Genomic DNA, 2369 nt, shown 5'->3' on the forward strand with positions numbered 1-2369 from the left:
CATTTCCAGTTTCTTACATATGGATAAAGGCATAATGCTAATTCCGGCTCCTAAATCGCATAAGGCTTTGTCGATGACAAATTTTCCTATGTGACAGGGTATAGAGAAACTACCCGGATCCTTGAGTTTAGGGGGCATGTTTTGGATTATAGCGCTACATTCGGCAGGGAGTGTAACGGTTTCGCTATCCTCAAGTTTCCTCTTATTAGAAAGAATTTCTTTTAAGAATTTAGCATATGAGGGCATCTGCGTAATAGCTTCGGTAAACGGAATTGTAACGTTTAATTGTTTAAGGAGATCAACAAATTTTCTAAATTGGCCTACATCTTTGGTTTTAACAAGCCTTTGAGGGTAAGGTATAGGTGGTTTGTAAGGTGGTGGAGGTACATAAGGTTCCTTCTTTTCTAGGGTTTCCTTATTACTCTCTTCCTTTTCCTTAGGTTCACTTTCCTCAGTAGATTTCTTAGGGTTTTGGTTTTCTATCCTTGGGTCAGACGGTCCTTCCACTTCCGTTCCACTTCTCAATATAATTGCATGAGCTTGGCTTCTCGGATTGGGTTGGGGCTGTCCAGGGAATGTACCAGTTGGTGCAGCAGTAGGTGCTTGTTGTTGAGCTACTTGAGATATTTGCGTTTCCAGCATTTTGTTATGGGTAGCCAGGGCATCTACTTTGCTTGCTAGTTGTTTAAGTTGTTCGCCAGTGTGTATGTTCTGGTTTAAGAAATCTTTATTGGTTTGTTGTTGGGAGGCTATAAAGTTTTCCATCATGATTTCCAAGTTGGATTTTCTAGGGGTATTATTGTTAGGATTCGGTTTCTGATATCCCGGAGGTATAGATGGGGCTTGATTTGGAGACTGTCCAGGTGCGTATAAAGCATTATTACTCTTATATGAGAAGTTTGGATGGTTCTTCCAATTTGGGTTATAGGTATTCGAATAGGGGCTTCCTTGAGCATAGTTTACTTGCTCTGCTTGGATTCCAGTCAAGAGTTGACATTCCGCAGGAGTGTGGCCTTGGATTCCACAGACCTCGCAATTCTGAGTTATAGCAACCACGGCTGCTGGAGGTGATACGTTTAAACTTTCAATTTTCTGGACCAAAGCATCCACTTTTGCATTGACGTGATCAAGGTTACTTATCTCGTACATGCCAGTTTTCGGTTGAGGTTTTTCCACATTCGTTCGTTCGGTTCCCCACTGATAGTGGTTTTGGGCCATGCTCTCGATAAGCTGGTAAGCATCAGCATAAGGTTTATTCATTAGTGCACCACCTGCAGCGGCGTCTATTGTTAACCTTGTGTTGTATAAGAGACCATTATAAAATGTGTGAATTACTAACCAGTCTTCCAAACCATGGTGTGGGCAAAGTCTCATCATGTCTTTGTATCTTTCCCATGCTTCGAAAAGAGACTCGTTGTCTTTCTGTTTAAATCCGTTTATCTGGGCTCTTAACATAGCTGTTTTGCTTGGCGGAAATATCGGGCAAGAAAAACTTTCTTCAACTCGTTCCATGTGGTGACTGAGTTGGAAGGAAGAGATTGAAGCCATCTTCTAGCGCTATCTCTTAATGAGAAAGGAAAAAGACGAAGTCGAATTGCCTCTGAAGTGACACCATTAGCTTTAACAGTATCAGCGTATTGGACAAATACGGATAAATGAAGGTTTGGATCTTCGGTAAGATTTCCAGAGAATTGGTTCTGTTGCACAGCCTGCAACAACGAAGGTTTAAGTTCAAAGTTGTTTGCTTCGATTGCGGGCGGAGCAATACTTGAATGCGGTTCATCTTGCGATGGAGCGGCGTAATCTCTAAGAGCACGAGCTGGTTCTGCCATCTCGGTTAAAGAAGGAAAATCTTTGAGATCAGGAAGGTCTATAGGAGGGAGATTGTTTTCAGCACGATATTCCCGAATTCGTCGTAAGACTCGGAGATATAGTTCGATATCGTTGATTCGTAAATAGAGCGGTTCGCCTTGAGAGCGAGTGCGTGGCATACAAATCAACGAAAGAAAGAAAATAGAAGAAAAAGAAACCTTAGTCTCTACAGCGTAACGGAAGAGTTACGATATCGATTGAATAAAAGTCCCCGGCAACGGCGCCAAAAACTTGATCGCTCGACTGGGTGAGTCGAGAATGGGATACAAACTGCAAGTGCACAGTTCTATCGCGTAGTTTTAAAAGATATCGATCCCACAGGGACTTATGAATCGATATACCGTTATCTAAGGTTACTACGTAAATCTAAGGTGAAAATGTTTGATTGTTTGGGAAAAACTAAGAGCTAAACTAATATCTAGATTAAATATTAATAAGACGGATATCGGTATGTAGTTCGTCAAAACTAGGGAATCAAGTCTTTGTCGGTTTCTTGG

The 2369-nt window shown here is 41.6% G+C and overlaps 1 pseudogene; it reads left to right on the top strand.

Annotated features, from left to right (window-relative positions):
- The first annotated feature begins 1348 nt into the window (after positions 1-1348).
- Positions 1349-1448, top strand: LOC127099079 (uncharacterized; annotated as a pseudogene).
- Positions 1449-2369: the final 921 nt, after the last annotated feature.

Source organism: Lathyrus oleraceus, chromosome 6, assembly GCF_024323335.1.
Source record: "Lathyrus oleraceus cultivar Zhongwan6 chromosome 6, CAAS_Psat_ZW6_1.0, whole genome shotgun sequence".
Taxonomy (NCBI): Eukaryota; Viridiplantae; Streptophyta; class Magnoliopsida; order Fabales; family Fabaceae; genus Lathyrus; species Lathyrus oleraceus.